Genomic DNA, 21,101 nt, shown 5'->3' on the forward strand with positions numbered 1-21,101 from the left:
TCTCCCTCACCCATGATCTGCTTTTAGAAAGTTAAGTTTTTATGGTACGTTAAGTAAATAGAGCTGGCCTTTAAATAGCACCAGCATGTAACATTTTTCCCAGACAGAATCCAGCAGAATAAAACAAACAGTTTTTCCATTTTACTCTGAAGCTTTGACAGTGCACAGCAAAGTGTCGATTGCAGATGTTCACCCAGAATTAGTTTGCAGAGATAAATCTCATCTCATTTTACAGTCCCTTTCTTGAATTGGCAGTAAAGATATATTTTGTGTGGTCTTAGCTTAACTTTGTCCATTTACTGACAGAATGCGATCATGGTGTCAATTAACTAAAAAAAAAAATGTATGTTGCCTTTGGCCTTGCAGACAGGTTTTTGATGATTCTTTCTTGAAAAGAATGATGTATGTTCATCAAGAACAGAAGGGCAAGAAAACTAGGTGAAAATAAAGAAAAAAGGTATAGAAAAAAACAATGCAGCCACCACTTCCAAGCACTAGTATGCTACAACATATTGGAGATGTCAAGATGGCAGTTTTTTGCTTTTAACTGCTTTTAAAACCACTTTACACTGGCATACCCACTCTTATCAATTCCGGTGATCTAGGAATCAAACTCTAATAGCCTTCAGTTAATATACAATACAGTAGTAAAATGTGCTACCCAATTCACAATCAGAGGTACTTCCCAGATGTTGTGTACACAAGTAAGGAGTAAATAGTTATTAGTAATATACTGTAAAAGGAGGGGGTAGCCCCACAATCAAAGTAGAACTAATTTTTGACAAAACTTGATGTGTTTCGGGAAGCTTTGTCTCCTTCTTCAGGGCTGAAAGACTGCAATTTAATAACTTGTAACTAGCATGCAGGAAATGACGACTGAGCAGCTTGCAACTGTAGTAGTGCAGCTTGAAGTAGAAGACGAAGCAGATGTTGGGTAAGAAGAACTGTCTTAACTTGTAATATCATTTTGTGAATAAAACTGTTGCCTGAGACCGACTTTTTCTTCTTGGGTGAAAATCCATTGTTTTACTAACGATTGTTATCAGCAACAATTATTTACTATCTGTAGATGGCTTTAGACATTTCAAAATGTTTATTACTGGGTAGATTGCAGAATAGCACATCCAGCACATGTTGGTCTGAATGGGCTTTATTAGTGTAAACTATGCAGGTCATGGACTACTGCAGTGTGTTTTTACTTAAGAAGGGGGTGGTATACGGTACAAATTACCTGTTGACTCCTGCGGGACAAATAAGGAATTCACTAATAAAATCATTCTCAACACAAACATAGTAAATGAGAGGAGGAGAGATAACCAGTGTTTCATTTACAGACAATAGCTCACAGAGGCAGTTTAGCTATCCCAGTAAAATGGTACTATTTAGAAGGGAGTGACATCCTTTTTGGTTCATTTATGAGTAACTGTTCCTATTCAGATCCTGCTTTAGATGCTGTAGTGTGACAGAAAATAACATTGTACCACATGCAGACAGAGATCTTATTCAGAAAAGAGGCTTTACACAGCACATCACATCCTCAGTCCCAGAGCTGGAATTCCAGATTAAAGCTCTCGTATCAACAAGAAGAATTATTTAGACAACACTCCACCAACAAGCATCTTGTGCCCACATTTTATCCTGAGTGAATGAATGAACTGGCGTCTTTGTTGATTTACTCCAGCCGGTGTTTTGGGGAATTTTCCTTTATTCAGCTACTTCACAGACACCCCACAAAGGAGAATAAAGAAGAGTGAGACAAGCATTTATCCTTCAAGGATGAAAACTCTTAGCCTGCAGGCCCCAGAGATGCTATTTTGGGTTTAATGTAAAGACACAGCTTGGAGGAAACCACATAAAAGGTATCAGAACCAGACCTGAGCTAGAATAAAGAGCAAAACAATTTACCACCTCCTGTATCACTCCAGCAGGCATGGGGAACCATCAACACTCCAGCAGTAGGGGCAATTAAATAGAAAGCATGTTATTGCCATTTGCAGACAGCCTATTAAGAGTAGAGAGGGGCATCTAGCAGACATAATAGATCTCTATGTTTTATAGCTACTAATAAAGAATCATCTCTTAAATGTTTAAATATTAGTAAATTGAAACATGTTTGATTTTTGTGCATAATGCTGGTCATAAGCAGCACATTGTGCTGCCAAGATGATTTATTATTATTATTATTATTGTTAATATTACACAGTATTTATATAGCGCCATCATATTACACAGTGCTGTAAAAAGTCCATAGTCCTGACACTAACTGTCCCTCAAAGGGGCTAACAATCTAATGTCCTTAATAGAGTCTAAGGTCAATTTTGGGGGGAAGCCAATGAACCTAACTGCATGTTTTTGGTATGTGGGAGGAAACCTACGCAGACACAGGGAGAACCTGCAAACTCCATGCAGATAGAGCCCTGGCTGGGATTCGAACCTGAGATCTAGCACTGCAAAGGCCGGAGTGCCAACCACTGAGCCACCATGCTGCCCATCTTTAGCTCTTTAGGAGATACTTCTATAAGGTGTTTACACAAAATTATCTCACATAGAGACTTTCTAACCTCTGTAGTATCTCTCTGGTACCTACTACCTAAGCCTGCCGAATTTGTACAACTGTCAGAATACTCTCCACCTTTATTCTAAACTAGTAAATAAAGAGTTACTATATGCATGGGATTTGCATAGATTTCTATTGAGATGCGGTAGTGTGACTTCCCAAAACTATGTAGATGATCAGTAACCTCTCTGTTAAATGTGAACATCAGTGGCCTGTGGCTATAGAGGTAGTAGCCTACTGGCTGAATCCCAAGCAACCCACATTCAGGAAAATATTTCGGTACATAGACGTATTTCTATATATGTAACCACTACTAGAAGCCTGGTGTTTTGGAGGAAAGCCATTTCCTCCACCTTTAAGATCCTGTGCAGACTATGGTGTAGATGTTTTGATTCAGAAGAAGGCTTTGCATCATCTATGCGCTATTAAAAATACATAAATTCCTGTATTATATCTATTATGTATGTATTTCACATGGAGCTGATCAAAGAGTAAAAATAAATTATATTTCCCTATATATGTGATCATACAATCATCAAAAGGAGGAGCTTCCAAGCATTCCAGGTTTGGTGCTTTACATGGTCTGATAATTTACAATAATATATAAAAAAGAATAAAATATCCTATTACCTTCAATGGCTTCCACAGGCTGGAAAGCATTGGAAGCACGGGTGCAAGTGGAGCCTTCAAAACTTGCTATACTGCATCCATTTTTATTTCCCTTTGTAGCATGTGACTAGGACTTGGCATTATCGGCAGTGTGGTGTCCCTGACAAGCGCTTTATCCCATTAGCCAAAATGGGCCTGTGATTGGAGTCCTTCTAAGGCTAAACAATGTAAATATGCCAGTTTTCCAGCCATCATTCTAGTAATCCTAAATATAGTGCTTATATTGATAAGTAATTGAAACTCACGTTTTATTTACCCAAAGCTAGCTTGCCATTTCAGTAAACTGCTCCTTTTGTTCAGAGAGACAAATAAAAGTTTGCCACTTCTGCTTCCACTTATTGTAATACAGTTTGAGCAACACTTAAGTCTCCTACATATACCTTTGTGTTGGTCTCGAGTGTAAATCTAGCATTGGTACAGAGGGGTTCCTTAAGTTCAGCCTGGCAGGACACTAAACACCTGACACATACAATTGCTCTTGTTTTCTAATGGGATGCAGCGGAGAACCTCCTGCTTGTCCCCCTTCATAGAATACAACAGCACTGTCTGCACAGCGCTCATTTGTTCTGCTGTTGCTGGATCACTATTATTTGCTTTTAACAAATACAAAAGGCATGTGTACTCTTATTTAAATCTTGGTGCACTTTGGGTATTTTTTCTAAATTTGTGCAGGACTTTCCTTCTATGCGAAACCCGTTACTGCTTCTCTATTTTCTTGAGCAACATGACCAGTCTTTTAACTATCCTCCATGTAATTTTCCTGCAAGAATGATATTGGGTACCTCCACTCAGAACTCCCTGCACAGTTGGCACAGTTATTTCTAGTTGGCAATATCTAGGTTTGCAAAGGTATTTGTTGCAGACAAATCAGATTTATATAGTTTGTGGCTTTACAGTAATATATGTTTAAAAGATATTTTCTCTATCTGGAGTTCAGCTTTATATATGTAAAAAAAGAAATTACTTTTGCATTATACAACTGAAAAAGGGGAACATTTCTGCAGATTCAATCATTTTTGTTTTTATTGAACATTTAAAATAACACAACTGCTCTTTTATTTGATAAAGTATCTATTTAGTTATGACTGGTATTAAAAGTATTTAGTGAATTTAAAGTAAAAGAAATTATTCTCAGTCTTTATAACAATATGAATTGCTTGGATTAAATTACTGGTTGTACTATACTAGTCAGTATTATTAACACATGCAGATTAAATCATATGCAGAGGGGACAGACAGGAATTTGGGTATTAACAAAGATCTTTACAGAGATTTTGTGGAAGTGTTTTTGTTAAGAAATCTGCAAAGTTTTTCTGTAGCCTTCCCCTGGTCCTGCTTTACTCATATCATCCTGCTTCACCCTCCGCTGGGAGCAGGGTCAGCCTGCCGCTACAAAAGAGCCCTGTATAAATTTAAAAGAAAAGCTTTACGTTCAGTCATCTCACATACCCTGGCTGCACGCTGGAGATTACTGCTTCTCGCCTGGAAAAAGAATATGCCTTCCAATAATAAACAGGAGCTTTTCCTCACCCACTAACCATGAGCTTTCCTCCATACTAACCCATGCTGTTCTGGAAGGTCCACACAGCTGTGTAAATGGCAATAGGAATCTGGCACTGTAAGGGTTAAACAACCACTTCCATTTATGTTTCTAGTATGGATGCATAGTATAGAGTATTAGTTGTAGTTTCATCAGTATGGTGATTGCTAAAAATATAAACATGCAGAGGATCTTGGGTAGGATGGTTGTGGGTTGGCAGCAACTCTCCTGTAATAACTTATGGCTTACATGTAAGGGAAGTATGCATGAAGATTTTAACATTTGCATTTTAGCTGCTTATTGACAGTTATGTGCATTGTACTTTTACAAAAAGTAAAGATTTAATCACCCTGCATGGACCTCCACTTACTGGACACTTGGTCATGTGAAAATAAATAATCTAGAACCTGCATCGAGGCCCAAAGGGACAATAAACACAAAGCACTGACAGCAAAAAAGGCTGACGGTTAGGTGACAGGAAGAACCTAAAATTAAAGAGGCAGTTGAAGGAAGATGAGGAAGTTTTGCAAGGAGTATCCTAACTTGGAACATGGTGAATAATGATAATTATTATCTCTGTGCACTTCCAGCGCTGCCGGCAGTGTTTTGAAGAAGTAAAGAAAGCCACTATTGGAGAGTATGCGAGCCTGTGCTTTACATACTTTACAATCATGTACTTTCAGCACCTTGTAATGGCCCTTCTTTCATTGCCTCATTTATTATAATTCTCTGAAAATAAAGTTTGTGGCCACTAGCAACCATCAATACTTCAGTTATGATTTATTGTCATGCAACTTTGAAGATAGGAAGGTGACTATAACATAAAACTTAACATGAAGGGAACACAATTTTATCTTTTTTTATTTATACTGTTGCATCCAATTCACTTTTTTGTGATTGTTATGCTATTAAACATGTATAAACAGCTCTGACATTAATAGTTCTATAGTTTCAGCTATTTGTTCCCTGTCCTGTCATTCATTTAGACTTCATAATACCTAGGGTAGTCTGTATGCAAATACAGTTGGTCCAGGAATACCCTATGTCCTGATACAGTGTGTGAGAGGCAGTTATGCTAGATGAGAAATCCCTTCTCCTTCCTGAGATTTTCTATTGTGCTGTGACAGTGTTTATATCACACAGATATCTGCTAAACTTACATTCAGTCACAATACAGTGACTCCCTGAGCACATACACAATGCAAGGTACCTGAGATTTCTGACTTATTGTGCTGTCAGCAGTCGCAGAGGACAACTGATAAAAAAAGGTTAGTTAAAATCTAGGAGACAAGCTTAGCATGAGGGAAAAGAGATTTAAAGCAAGTTTTCAGCATTTACACTGTGAAGAGGGTTGTTCTGATTTCAGTAAATGGAGAGATAAAGGGTTTCCTGCACTCTATAATGTGCAGTGTTCTTCCAATGTATAACATGCATGTATGGCACTAAGGATAAGCAGAGTGACTGTGCTCATGTGTGGCAGCAGTAGAGAGATCATCCCTGGTATTCCTTCTCTGGCACATCCCTTCTCTAGTCACAGAGACTGGCAGAAATTCTGGGTACCTTGAGAATAGATATTTAGCAGCCCCAGTAATTAGGGTTGCAGGAGCTAAAAATAGAAATTATACTGCACAGGGTCAAGGTAATTATAAACAAGTACTAAGTGACACTACACAGAGGGAGGAGAGGAAGGTTTGACGGTACTTTTAAAGTGCAGAGTACAGTTCTGCTTTTAAGTACACTAGCTGTTCCCACACTCAAACATTCTATTCAGTAAAACTGGAGGCTAGCCCTGCAACCCCAGTAACCCGTCAGCCAGCTTATCAATGTGCTGTGACCTGACTTGCTCTTGGTGGATGCATGTACACCATTGGACTTTGGAAACACATTGCAATAGAAGGAAAAGTAATGACTCAAACAGTGCAAAAATTAAGTATAGTAAAATGAAAGAATAAATAGATCTGTTAACAAGCTACTTTGGAGATTATTTAGCCTATTGATATAGGAAATGAAATCATCCTACAGAGCAGCTAGGGTTAAATTGCAGTGCATTCTCTTCCAGTGTAACACAGTGCTACTATTACTAGTGTTTGGCATTGAATGTATAAGCTGCTGGATGCCTCTGGGGAAAAAAAAGTTAAACTATATTTCCATTTAATTAGTGGGTTGCATATTTCAGTTTAATTAGTTATTATAGAGGGTGTATAGTATTTACCCTAACAGCACAATACAGAACTGTAGTTGAACTGTGGCATGTGGAATGCTTTTGCAGTAATCATGGGGTTAATTGTTGGGGCATATTCACTACCATTTCACTTCTGTCCTGGGCACAATACACTTTTTCTACTATAAAGTTTCCACTGTCTCTGTTTCTGTCTAATGTCTCCTCCTAGATCTTTTATTGCAAGTGCTGTGGTATCAACTGACTACATGGTTATTATAAAACCGCAATGAGCCTAACCTCATGTACAAACCAATAACTAAATAATGAAGCTTCTGAAACCAGTGGGTCCTACGATGACAGAACTGTTCTTTGAAGGCACTGTGGTGTCATTCTCTCATATTGGAACAAAAAAAAAGGGAGGATTAAATACTACACAATCATGTCACAAGAGGTTGTATCTATCCAGAAGAAGCATGGGTTAAGTCAGGTCTAAACAAAATCTTTTCAATGGATTTATTTCATGGAACTTCATGGAACAGTTTTCCAATCAACATAGGGTCAGTAAAACTTTTCCATGCTAAATGCATGCATTCTAACACTTATGGGTATCTACTACCTCTCATAGAGATCATAGTATGGCCTCAATATTACCTTAATCTGCCTTTCTTGAAGTATTAGTACCATCTTTGTTCAGGCATCATCCAGGGTCAGCATTTACTTCCTAGACTAAGATACCTGCTCAGAGATCATGTAATTTCTGGTATCTATTGTGTATTCAATCATCTAACACAGGCTGGTTCCTGATGCAGCCCCTCGCCTTCTGACTTGCTACAAAGTTACCGTTTAAAGTTATCAGTAGGGAAAAGGAGAAATGTTTCCTTCTCGCTGCAGGGGACTAATGACATCATGCCACCCTAGTTCTTGAATCATAAGGACAGCTTTACAAAGTTTTAGGTTGAAACATTCTTTTTTGTTAGGACACTGTTATGGTTTGTCACATGTCAGAAATGAAATATTGATAAACTTTACTCTTTAAAAACATGCAACACCTAAGAAGTGGTCAGGGGGTCCTGTTTTATATGATGGCGTGGTGCCAGATTGGTATGAAATCCTATTATAACATTTGTCTTATATTGCATTGCTGTGTAGCCAGTTGATGTTTCCTGTGGTATTGAAAGCATAGTAATTTTAAGGCAGTGTAATTAGGAAATGCATACACTGAAGGCCTGATTTATTAAAGTTCTCCAAAGCTGGAGAGAATACACTTTAATCAGTAAAGCTTGGTAATCCAACAAACATGGAATGGATTTCCTAAAAGTCATTTGCTATTTGTTAGCTATTGTTTTGAATCCTGGACCAGATCCATTCCAGGTTTGCTGTATCACCCAGGTTCACTGATGAAAGTGTATTCTCTCCAGCCTTCAATAAACCAGATCCATAATCTCAGTCTCTGTATAAATTGTTTTATGAAGTTTATATAGTTAAGCACCTTAAGTATGTGCTTATTGAATAACCTGCGTGTTGAAGCCCAGACGGGTGCAGTCATGGTTGTGTATTATTTTCTCTGATCTTTCACTCTTTGGATACAAGTATGAAGCATAGTCAGGCCAAATTCACATCAGATCTAATGAGACACGACAGGAATCGGTTATACCGAAGCAACAGACTGGTGAGATCTCTAAGTTCAAGATTTAGAGGAGCAGTTTGTGTGCCAGCTGTGCTTTATTGAGCCATCTTTAATAATTTTGGGATGGGGAGGAAGTACAGCCAATTGTCAGTGATTTGCAAAGTTAAGGGAAGTAGCAACATACAGCTGCCAAATGTCAGTGATTTGCAAATTCTTCCTCTCCTAGTCTGAGCCAGCTGCGCAGTACCACTGCTGAGTGTAATTATCACTTTTTTCTTTGTTTTTTGGATAGATCGCATCATGCATGAGGCATTTTCTTTTGTTTTCAGAATTATTTCTCCTATCCAGTGGTCAGAAGTTTTTAATACTAATAAGTACACAATATAGTGAAGTGACAAAAGCTCTGGAAATGGGCTATGTGAAAACTTGAAACTTACATTTTTAAAAGTGGAGAAGTAGAGACATGCAGGCAAATTCACAATATGGTTAGTGTTAATACAATTTATTACTATCTTTTAGGGAGTGCACAGATGAGTCACAGGTGAACCCTGGCGTGAAAAATAAAACTACTCAGCAGGTAGGCTTTGTCCCTTGAGACAGTTCCAATGCATAATGTCTGAATGACTAGCCCATACCTTCGCAGTTACTGACTGCAACTAAATGTGTTAGTAATAAACTATAAAAAGATTGGTATGTCAGATTAAACCTATTTTGTGGTTGTTGCTTGGACCATATTTTTGGGTAGGTATTATGTTCTGTTTGCCTGCATTGTTTGAAAGAGACGTAACCAAAGAGAAAAATGTACTGCCAGCAGGTGAGCAATGCTAGATCTAATGTCTATGATATTTCCTAGTTACATGGTTATATTGTATTGGGTTATGGTGTGTTCAGCCCTACAGTGCTAGACAGTGCAGACACGGTCTGAGAGGCACAGACCAGACAAACAGATGTGAAACGGAAGCTTTTTATGTAATAATATAAGCCCTCACACCAATTTGACTCCTACAGTACATACATGTTGTGTGTCAAAGAATCCAAATATTTTTTCAGAAATGTAAGTAATTCTTTTCTGTTTTCATTAGAATTTGATTGCAAGCTCTGCAAGGTGCTTTTACTTGACAGCTGTCACATCACTTATGCATATAGTATCCTGTGCTAGCAAAGCGAGTAACTGCCAGTGCATAACTTGGTGTAAATTTCATGTCACTGATGGAAGGAGCTGCCCCAGGGCAGGAGTGAGGTACCCATATTGTACTGTGTAATGTAAGAGCAGGAGGTGCTAAGGGGCAGGTTTAGTGTACAATGAAGACACAATGACCAATATTGTTACCTGCAGATTGATGGAATGATGATATTGATGGAAAAATAGATCAGCTTTCTATGGAATGTGTGTCCTTAGAGCAAAATTTAACAGACACACTGACTGCTATGTCATACTTATAGTCCTGCAATTAGAAAAGCCTGTGCTCTCTTTTGATTGGCGTGCATCCTAATATTATTATTTTTATTTTTTTTACATTTGGTAGGTTTACTTTTCATGGATCCATTTCAAGGGTAGGGCCTGCTTTTCTTTCACGTTACGTTCCATTAGGCTAAATCAAACCTCAGCCCCATTATTCTGACACTTAGTTCCAAAGCAGATTTGCTGTGTTAAACTGCAATAATAACAGTTCTTCCACTCTATTCTTCCTGCTCATAGAAGGTTTATGATATAGGAGTTTGGTAACACACAGAGATAACCCCTTTGCACTGTAACTGTGAGGCCTGCACAGTAACGTTATGCCTTGACACTGGCTCCAGTTGCAGTTGGTGGTGCTTGTCCTTAAGTTTATGAGCTAACTCCGGAACACCTCATTTCTTAGAGAGGGAACAGCTAGAGGAAAAATAAATGCTAAATGGAAAAACATTACTCTCATCCCACGAAACTTCAAACTCTCCCTCACAGCAAGCCATACAGATTGTCAGTAGCAGAATCCAGGTCTGCTTTACGTAGATGAAAGAATCAGCACAGTCCACATCCATTCAGATCAATGTCAGATAACCTTCTGTATGTTCTATAATCCACAGCATCTGTCTTCCAAATCAGTGAGAAATTGATTTCTATTGTCCAGGACTATGTCAGTTCTGTCTATTCCATACAGTTTCATGAAGTGTTGATACGCTTTGGTTTTCAGTTCCATTGTCAGGGCAGATCATTAATTAAATCATCGTACAATACATTTTGGAATGATTTAACATGAAATATTGTTTATATCTGCCTGTTATGTTTTGAAGGTTGTTACACTGATAAGAAATATTCCTTATAGTGGGAAATATTATTGTGTTAAAGGTCAGGACCACTCAAAGCTGATACTTCGGTTCCATTTAAGGCTTGAAAAGTCGTCTGGTTGTATCCAGTGATGGGATCTTTACACCTGAGCTCCCGTTACTGAAATCTTAATTGCCTAAATACCTGTTGTGACTTCAAAGTGTAATGAAGCCAAAACTTTTTTTTTTAAAGTAAAAATAAATCCACTAATATATTATCTTCCCTGATTTGTCTATCCCTAATCAAAAGATTATTCTATTTTTTAAATACAACAACATTTGGGTTTTCATTACATACCTTATTGTATACCCAGTAATGTTATCATTGGGCTTTTGTGTAATACACTCAGATCTGGCTGGTGGAGGGGGCTAGTGGGGTGTGTTGTACATTCTGAAGGGATGTTTAGCAGAAGAAACAAGAGGCTGGATCTTGCTGGACATTTTCAGCTTGTAAATAAAGCGGGCTGTATCTGACTTGCTGCAGGTTCTAAGTTAAAAGTGTGAAATTAAATCAGACTTAGCAATTTTAGGCCTGTTCAACTGTGCACAACTTTAGGTAAGAATGAATTTCAGATTAATTTTTAGATAACCAAAAGAAACTTTCTAAAGTATATGGAAAAGGCCTATTATTATAGGGAGGCATTTGTAGGCTTCTTTAGATACCCAGATAGGTAACCTGGTAACTGAGTTACCTACAGAAACAGCCTCCTCTCCATTATTCAGTCACCTTTCCTGAGATCAGTGAAACCACCTGACTTCTTTATTTTATAAATCACATGCTGATTCCCAGACTGACTGGTTTCTGAATTTCATTATGCTCGGTCCAATGTTGATCGTCTATAAAATGCAGTTTCAGTTCACTTGTGCAATCAGCAACACTGTAATATTCTCTTTAACGGAAAACATTTGCCATTTGTAGAATTTTTCTCAAGCAACAAGAACACCAATCCAGTCATATCCATCCTGAATGGAACTCACAATCTTACGTCACTCCTTCTTACTAGTTGTAGAAGTGAATTGGAAGACATAGGAGGAGGGTGGGAACCTGCCCAGAAGAGCTTACAATCTAAGACCGAATTTTACAGATGGATAAATCATCAGCACTGGTGTTAAAAAATAACAAGATCTAACTACAGGATGACATTCAAAAATCCGGACTGAAGAGTGCCGGATTTTCAAAAATTATGCATTCATTTTTTTTTTTACGGTTATATATGCTGTAAATATTTAACAGAGAATGACTACCTGTACAGTCCTTTAAATGGATGCTGAATCCATTATAGGGCTATACAGCAGCAAATAAATGAGAAGGAATGAGCAGAAAAGCATGTGCAAGCAAGACCCAACAGCTGATTCTGGAGTACAGCGCCATGAAAACATAAATGGCGCCTCCAGAAAACAAAGTGTAAATTTGAAAATCCATTTAAAATTTGAAATCCATGCCGGAAATCTGAAGGAATCGGATTATCGATGGCGGGATTTTTGAATGACAGCTTGTATTACAGACTAGTGATGGGCAGTCATGCTTGGATTCCATTCAGATAGAAGACATCAATGTTATTATTTAGAACTGGCTCTGTTGGGAGCCTGTAGCTAAGGTAAACAGTGGGAAACATTCAAACATTCAAGCAGTGTTCTTATTGACTGGTTGTTGTTAGTGTTATACCACCCCAGACAAATGCCTTGGAAAGGTATGGTGGTTGTTAGGAGTGTAATTTGTGATGCTGTCCACTGTTTATGTTGGTAACTAACTAGTACCTTTTGTAGCTGCATTACAATAGGCAATGCAGCATTTAGAGTGGTTGGCAAGGTAAACAACCAGCTAGGATCTGGCTGTTACTAATACAAATGTGTTAACATTTATTAAAATGTAAACAAAAATAGTAAACTGATAGTAAAAAGTAATTGTAATAACTGATAGTAAAAGAACACATTACTTTTTTTGAAATGCTTGTGTGGTTTAGCAACTGCCTCTTGGAAATAATTGTCCTTTTTCCCCTTTTCATTCCTTTATATGTAGAACTGCATTGCTATCCATACTGTTATAATAAACTTAGGAGGTACAAGTTTTTGTATGCCCAGCAAGGGTTAAGCAGCGGCGTCTGTGAAATTTGGGAAACCGCAAGCTCTGCTCTGCCCAGCAGTGAATGGGAATTCACTTAAGTGCCTCATCTTACAGTGACAGAATCCAGTGTACACATCCAGCATGGTGTAGCAGTAAATACCAGGAGTGTCATTATATATCCATCCGCTCGCTGATCAGCTCCCTGTGGATTCCTTGCCAGGAAACCTACCTACGCAGAGGTGGGGAGGTCTGGACATTAATACTTACACACTGACAGCGGAAGAGACTTCTGTGTATAAGCAAATGCTGTCCTTCTCTCAAATTGCTGCTCATTGATAGTGCCAGCGTACCACAGGGCACAGCGACTGGCACCGGTTAGTGCAGGCCCTACATTATGTATAGCAATCCCCATTACACATCAAGCTGTGGTTGAGTGAGAACAGTACTTGTCTTGGCGGATGCCACAGTTTGCATAGGAATTAGACTACAGAGACGGCTGCACATAAGTCTTTAGAATAACCCCACTGTACTCCCTGTATACCACTACTAACTGCTGTCATTATCTGCACACAGAGGAGGGCTCTGTTCCAACAGACAAAAAAACAAAACTATATATTCCATTTTCCTTTCCAGAAGCACAGATTATTTCAGCATGGCAAGTTAACAGGCACACTCCAGACCTCATAAGTCTTTTCAACTGATCAAATTACAGCAAGCAAAGCAATAGTTAATTGTTCCAAGTCCTTAGAGTAAACAGACTGGCAGTGAAAGGGTAGGACAGGGGTTAATGATGACAGGAGGAAGAAAGGAATGCCCCTTAGTGTCTAGCAATGAAATAGACTCAGCAATGTGAGGAACTCCCCTTGAAAAGACAGCTGTTTTCCCTACAGCTGATGCTGAGTCCACTCCCCTGCTCCAACCCACAGGCAGAGATTTAATAGTTTGTGCAGGACAGCCTTACTGTAACAACCCAGCATAGCCACACTGAGAACTGCTACAATGTGTATCCAGATGCCATTAACTGTTGCTGCAGAAATCCTTCATTCATAGGTTGTGACATTCATTCATTGGTTCAAACTTCCAGTATCACATGACTTCATAGTCTAGGGTTTTTAAAGATGGCTACCATATGCTGACATTAATATTTATTGAATTAATAAGCAAGGAATAGCAGAAGAATGTATATTTAGTAAGCAACGAGTTAAATAAATCATGTTATACTTTTAGCATACAGGAAATGATTACATTGAAACAACTTTGATCTATACAACTGACATAAATAAATGGAGCAAATTCTAAAAAAAGTAGGCAGGGGGAGCTAGTGACAGTATCGTAATCTGTCAAACCGGCAATGCACGAATACTTAGAACCACAGCAGCCATCGCTATAAGTAGATGCTGCAAACCAAACAATGAGTTTGTGTGAATATATATTTGTCACATCACTAACACAACTGGTACAACTACTGTTATACTGTCAGCAACACATTTATCATTGGCATATCAGTGTAAACTGTACTGTTCCTTATAGATTACTCAGAAAACTGGATCTGAAGAAATCAAACATACATTTACTCAATGAATGGCAACACATTGCTAGCTCAGAATTGTTTACAGCACCAAATGCCATAGGCTGGCTGTCAGTTTATGGGATCCAGTTGGAGCGTTCTGCCCATTTAACCCAATGCCAACACAGCACTACTGCCTCTGACCACAGCTTCTATTTCTGCAAAAGTGATATGAATGCCAATGCCGATACAATGCTGCTCTTTGCACATGCAACTTGCATCCAGACCATCTGCACCCCCATGTACAGTTTGTCAATAACTACCATCCAGCTATCAAGCAGCATCACAGAACAATATGCAGTCTAATATATAAATCAAAGCTTCACATGCATAGAAGATATAAATAAGGTTGCAGGGTAGCAGAGAGAGAAGCTTACCTCAATATCTGCATGCTGTCATAGGGAATGTCTTATTCCTCTGGTTGCAGCAGTCATTAGAAGTGAGAGACTGCAGCGGCAGTGTACTAGTTCCGTAGTAATGTATGAACAGACTGAAAAAGCTTCATTACTGTGCTGAGTCCCTGGATGTGAAGCTCACGCCCTCTCAGGCTGTATTAGCCAGTAGCACAGAGCATTCAGGCAGCTGCTGGAATAGGATTCCCCCTTCCCCCTTCTCCTGTGCTGCTGTGCCACTGCTGTCACCTGTCAGTGCCTACTGCTGTTTTGGGTTAAGGCAGCCCATTCACCCCAGTTTCTTTTCTTCTTTAACCGTTTGGTTTATCACATATGCTAATACGCAAACACTATTTGAAGCTGGATTTATTACAGATTTTTCCAAACATTTCCAGATGGCGATCATGCTAAGGGCATGAAAGAGATTGAAAATATGCACCAGATTGAACATGCAAGATAAGCCATAATTCTATATATATTATCGAATATATATTATATATGCACGCAGAGATTCATAATCCTTGATATGCACATGCACTAACTTTTGCAAAGTAATGTTCTTCTGATACATCCCAACTTTGAGACATGGGGGAGACTCTGCTTTTTAGTACAATATATATATCACTGCTGATCTCCAATTATACTTCATCATTTTAAATTGGAAATAAATTAAAGATTATTAGACATGATTGGGAATATGAATATTTTCAGTCATATATTATGACTGTGCAGGCTGAGCTGTAAAGCATTTATTGTTATTATTAATAATAATAATAATAATAATAATATTATTATTATTATTATTACACAGTATTTATATAGCACCATCATATTATGCAGCACTTTACAAAGTTCATAGTCATGTCACTAGCTGTCCCTCAAAGGGGCTCCAATGTCTAATCTAATGTCTCTACCTCAGTCATATAGCTTTATTACAGTCTAAGGGGGGGGGGGGGTAGCTAAAAAATTATATGTGACCATTCCTTTAGCTTTTCTTACTAGCCTCATAGGTCACCTGAAGTCATACCAGTTGCTGTCCGGCCCATTAGTTGACCTCACACACTCTGAAAATGGGAGACAGTATGAGGTCAGGTGAAAATGTTAATCTCAGGTGGATTGAAAAAGGATTTCACTTTTGAGACTTAAACCCCTAAGGTCAGTACAGACACTAGTTTTTATACTCTCATGTCAAAATGTCCTGATTGTCTCAGGAGAAAATGTAAGGCCATTACAGATGTTCTAAAATACCATTTAGTGATCCACTGTGCCAGTTCTGTAAATGACCAACCCCTAACTGGTAATATTCTTGCTTTAGGTGCTTCCTGCTTGTCCGCTTTTCCATAGAACAGAACAGGCTGTTTAGCAGTAACTGAGCAACCTCATTGTACAGAAATCATTAAAACTGTCACCCAAAAAAAGATAATTATATATATATTAAGTGTCTGTGCAGAACCTTATCTCATGCAGTAGTGACAGCTTAGACTTAGATGGCAAGGCCTATTTGCAGCCCTGCGAATTTATATCATATAGGCCAAGAACAAACATAGACTATGGTGCCACATCCAATATTGATCAACATATCCTTTTTATAAATCTTGTGGACTTTTCAGGCACCTCCCATCAATTTTAATCACACCAATGTTTTAAAATATGAACACATACTTTAATAAATTATTAAAAGGGGGATACATATACATAGAACACATATGCCAATCTCAATTCATGTTCAGTTGACGTGTTTTGCAAGATAGGCTTCGTCAGGAATGAAGAGATCGGTATCAAATTTACAATGGCCTATTCCACATATTTAAAATAAAAAATCAAATGATCGATCCAAGAGCAGGACAGGACCGTCAAGGCATCCCAGGGAAACCTATTTCTCTTATATGCATGAGTGCTGAAATTTCTTAAACGTCTTTATCCTTTTCTATAATGGTTTGATGGTTTCTATGATGGTTTTCTTAGCATGAAATCAATCACTTCCATTCTCTGTTGTTAGCGGAGAACCCTTGAATTTGCTGTATATATGTTGTATTCTGGCTCTCATCTAAAATAGGCACATTTTGCTTGTACCTTCATGTGGACCTCCTCCACTAGCTATTGCAGCATTTTGCCAGAATCAAATCAGAAACTTTTGCTATTAAGCAGTTATTTATACTTTAAAGCAATATGTAATTTTAGATTTTTATTAAATGCCTAAATCTGCCCCAGACTGTGGGTAGATGCCAAAAGGCTGAATCACCCGCTGGCATCCAATAATGGTCAAAAATCCCCAGCTCTGCCATCCCGTTATCGGGTCTCATTCCTACGGAAGATAAAGTCTTAGTGCTTTTACAGAATTCATTGGAACAGAAACTTATAAAAAAAAGCCCATCATAAAAAGTGACTTACTAGAATGTAGGGTGAACGTGTCACACCACGTTACAGCCTTTTTCTTAATGGGATTTATTTTACATTACCAGTGTCTTTGTACAAAGTATATACTCTGAATAACTAGGCCTAGTGGAGACAACAAAATTGTGCTTTGAAGATAAAACCACTACTGAAGGATTTGCAGGAGCAGGCAATGTAGAAAACTATAAGCATATTTAATTGTTAGTGTGGTATGGTTAAACCAAAAAGTTATTTTTCTTTCATTTTTTTGATGACATATCATGATTTGTAAATTCTCTTTAGATGGCATTTTTTGCATTCAGCTGTACAGTCAGCCAGTAATCTAAATAACTGTATACTTAAATCACATTCCTCTAATTTGGCTGCTTTACCGTGAATAAGGTGCCAATTTATTGCCTCTGGAGCACCTGGATTGAGCATTCTTAGCAGACAAAGCATTTACATAGTCTAGAAAAAGATACCTTTATATTGTTTTCTTTGTCAGCACTGATGGGAAGTTTTGTTTAGAGTTATACTTACAAATAATACAACAAATGTCTTTAGACCTATTGAATATTCTGAAAAGGTTTATATTTATCTAGGTCATAGTGTGCCTAGTAGTATTTAGTCATATTTAACTGAATTTGTTCTTGCAACACTGAATTTGGTTCATAGCTTGTCCAAGCCACTTCTTCAGTTAGGTGGACGCTATGAAAAGTCTTTACCAGATCTAATTCGGTCAATGCGGGTAACTACTTTAAGCCTTTCCTGATGAACTGACAATTTGTTTTCTTGTGAATTTTGATTAACCCTGCCGAAGGACCTTGTCAATCAGTTGACAATCTATTATTAGTTTTTAAATGAATTCAGTATTTTACAGTTCACTCATCAGTTATCTATGTGGCTTGCACGCAAAGTTTGCTTTAACAAAATGCAGTGGTTTGGAAAGCCCCCTGGCAGTAAAGAAATCTAATTTAATATATTTATATGTGTACAGGTTTTTGTTTTACAGCAGACTTCACAGTTAGATGCTCCGTCACTAAAGAGGATGTTTTAGCCTAAACAGGACATAAATTCCTCAGACTTTGTGCGCTGTTGCTGCGTCCAGTTGTTGCTGGGAGGATAAACAGACTTAATATGTTTTAAGAAGGCTTCTTAGGGAGAATCAATGTGTGGCCCAAATGGCCTACTGAACTAAACCACTGTTGGACCAAACAGTTCACTTAGATTCTAGGATGTCTCCAGTTCTAGTGAATACATTGACAGTATCCTTGCTAAGGGAATATGAAGGCTGCTGTAGCTAACATCTCTTTAAAATGCTACGTATGCTTAAACCCGGTAAACCTTTATTAGTCACAAATCTGGACCAGCATAGGTGCTTAGAAGAACTGCTAGGATTGCATAGAAGTGTTTGCGCATCTGTGTGTCTTTGTGTTGCTGATTGATTTACTGAACCTATCAATAACCTGTGGCACTCTCCTCTCCTAAATATACACACTGTGGACATTCTAAAGACCCCAAGGGACCCCCCTGATTTAGAAAGTTGTCTTGGAATGACCTTCAGATTTGGTTTCAGCACTCAGATGAGAGAATTCCAGGTGAGGACTTCCTGTCCCTTAATGCAGCTTTTTAAACATTCACAATTTTTATGTCTGTCCTTTAAACTAAAATAAATAGAGTTTCTCGTGGCATGAGTTCAGCCACAGGGGATGTTCCTGTGAGGTCTTTACTGTAGGAAGAGAAACAGTTACAGGGTCACCCTGGATGGGGCATCATTGTCCTCTGGGATGTCAGTCTTATGCTTCATCCTACACAGGTCACGGCCTGCAAACACAGGCTTACTCCCTGATGTGCTCACTTATTAACACTATTGGGTTCTGAACATTGATTGAATGACATTGATTGCATGTTGTAGGTTAAATATTAGCACGTGGCATAAAGAATACAGTCTATTGCTTTGTTATGTCTCTGATACACTGTTTAAATACATGGGATGGTTTGCTTTTGTGACCTCAGAGCAATAAACAAAACTTTAAAAACACAAACGGGCATGCCTCATGTCACTCATTTGTCCGTGCATTTACAGTCATACTAGTAATGACAATTCCCTCAATAATAACACCATCATTTTGGGCAGCCCCAACGCAGTTTGTACCCATGGCTGCATTCCAATTATGCATCTCATAGGTTATTGTGCACCCTCTGTCCACAGCCAGTCTGTGCAATAAAATGTGCATTGTGAGATAATGTTTGCCAGTTTAAGTTTCCTTGTTTTTCTTTAAAATTATATAACAAATAAAGTATTATACTGTATTAAGAGTAGTTAGCCCCCACATTAAAATTCTGCTGCTGGAAGCCCTGGGCTGTGTGACCTTCCGCAAATCCAGGCGTGTCTATAACAAATAACACAACTTCACCTGTAATAACAATTCTTCACTGTTACTAGCTAAATACCAACACTTAAACCAATTTCCTGACAACAGACAACTGTAATGTGTATATGATTTTCAGCATACAGATACATTTGCATTCCCCTGAAGCATACACTCACAATATGACATGAGTGTATTCCTTACTGATGAAACTAGAGGGATATTACTATCACCGGTAATAGTGATACTGTATTTTCCTAGCAACAAATATAAAATGAAAAAATGAAGCACTCCTATACTGCAAGAGCACAAACCACCATCAGATCTCTTATCCATTTTTTTGGGAAGAGGTGCACATGGGCATGACTCTGTCTACAAATGTTGCACGCAGAATTCAGGTTCAGCAGCACAGGTTGCCAATTAACAAAATGAGATGCATTTACAAACTGCTCGTAAAATTATATAAAAGCATTTGTTTTTAATGTTTGCAAATAGAACTTAGCTATAACATATAGCTAACAACAATAAAATCATATTTTGTGTGATATGTATCTTTTTGGTTAGTTTAGCATTGCTAGAAGAAAAGAGATAGGGGCACTTGTTACATTTCTGAATAGAGCTGCCCTCTTAATAGGGTTTATTAAATCAATATTTGCTTGTTATACTCTAAGTAGTGCTCAGGATAGATTGTTGTTTATAGGATAGATGGTTGTTTGGTACGGTTCTCTAATGTGATGTTTTAAGATTTATCAGTGTGTATGTGTATATATATATATATGTATATATATATTACTTGGGATGTGGTAGAAAGGTTTTTTTTTGTGCCATTGCATCTTTATTGGCAAATACTGCAGATGACTGTAAATACATGTCTACCTGCTTGTAATATCTGAATTGATGGAAAGTCTGAATTGGGGTGCTCCAAGGAGATGATTCTAAAAACCTGAAAAGTCAAATGTATTATGCTACAGGTGGCTATTGTTAGCTTTTGTGATAAATATGCAAATATGCATTGTCAGGCCTAAAAGCTGTAAAATGTGTTTATTGCCCCAACCCAGAGTGAGGCATAGAGAATGTGTAGCATCCTCTTTCATCCAGACCTAGACACAGAATTTGAGATTCCTTCAAGTGAAAGAAAAACAGAGCAGCCCAGGGAGCAGAGAGGCCCTAGGTGTGATCATTTAAGACGGCAGGGCGGCAACCATGAATAAACCCTTTCACTCTGGTCCAGCTACGCCAGCCACTGCCACAGAAGCTGAAGAATTTCAAGGATTCCACTGCATCAGCCAGGCCGAAAAAAACATTGGGGGGAAATATGAAGACACATAGTTTAGGATCATTAGGACAAAAATTCTGATATTGCTCCAGGATGAATGGCCTTTTCATAGGCAGTCACAGCCAGGGGTTAGGAGATGATGCAGCTAGCACTTCACAGACTTGTGCTCACCTGCCAGTTAGTGCATATGAACAA

The 21,101-nt window shown here is 38.2% G+C and overlaps 1 protein-coding gene and 1 long non-coding RNA gene across 4 annotated transcripts in view; one reads left to right on the top strand and one right to left on the bottom strand.

The window, feature by feature from the left end:
* Positions 1–21,101, bottom strand: part of ZNF469 (zinc finger protein 469) — a 232,239-nt gene that overhangs the window by 44,952 nt on the left and 166,186 nt on the right. Inside the window, exon 1 of one of the 3 annotated variants that reach the window (XM_072421338.1) lies at positions 14,871–15,054. The exons of the other annotated variants lie outside the window; for them this stretch is intronic. The gene's annotated coding sequence lies outside the window, so the exon portion shown is untranslated. Of the gene's footprint in view, positions 1–14,870; positions 15,055–21,101 lie in introns of those variants that run through there. 3 annotated transcript variants of the gene reach the window in all.
* LOC140337607 (uncharacterized) overlaps positions 1–21,101 on the top strand; it is a 69,377-nt gene that overhangs the window by 20,061 nt on the left and 28,215 nt on the right. The window lies entirely within an intron of this gene.

The sequence above is a fragment of the Pyxicephalus adspersus genome, chromosome 9 (genome assembly GCF_032062135.1).
Source record: "Pyxicephalus adspersus chromosome 9, UCB_Pads_2.0, whole genome shotgun sequence".
Lineage (NCBI taxonomy): Eukaryota > Metazoa > Chordata > Amphibia > Anura > Pyxicephalidae > Pyxicephalus > Pyxicephalus adspersus.